This window comes from Lepisma saccharinum, chromosome 25, assembly GCF_977018435.1.
Source record: "Lepisma saccharinum chromosome 25, izLepSacc3.1, whole genome shotgun sequence".
Lineage (NCBI taxonomy): Eukaryota > Metazoa > Arthropoda > Insecta > Zygentoma > Lepismatidae > Lepisma > Lepisma saccharinum.
In genome coordinates, this window is record NC_139253.1 from 21,658,770 (window position 1) to 21,659,481 (window position 712).

Here is a 712-nt window from a genome sequence, read left to right on the forward strand (position 1 = left end):
CTAACTAAACCACTAACCCAGTACGCAGGTTTACTCTTCTCGCACAATACTACAGCAACATTCTTCTTCTTCAACTCGATGAATGAACAAAATACCCAAGCCGACAACACGTGCGCGCCCATCAACGAGAACGAAGAAAACTGAGTACACTCTTGTGAGATCACAGATTACTAACTAAACCACTAACCCTGTACGCAGGTTTACTCTTCTCGCACAATACTACAGCAACATTCTTCTTCTTCAACTCGCACGGAACTAGATTTCTAGTAGGAATGCTCTAGTTGACGCTGGACTGACTACCCATTTGCTAGTTTTCGCCTCACACGGTACTTGTTATACCGTACTTGTCGATAGTCTTTCGTTTCCATAATGGCGGCCGCTCGAGATGTAAACAACGTATCACTTCACACTTTTAAAATACGATAACTATCCAACCGAGAGGAATATCGCATCGCATTAAATGGTTTTGTTTTAGGTAGAGAAGAACGGCGCTGATAAAATATGTACTTTACAACGTTTACTATACACGTATGGAAGAATATTTTAGCTTTTTCAATTGTAAACTTGCCTTTCGTGTTGTATGCACTCGGAAGCCACAGACAAAAAAAAGGCTACTTTACAAACTCACAGAATATCTTCACATGGCCAAACTTTGCTCTGATTGGCTGTTCCACAGAATCTAGTCGAAGAAGTTAGTAGCAATTAGAACATG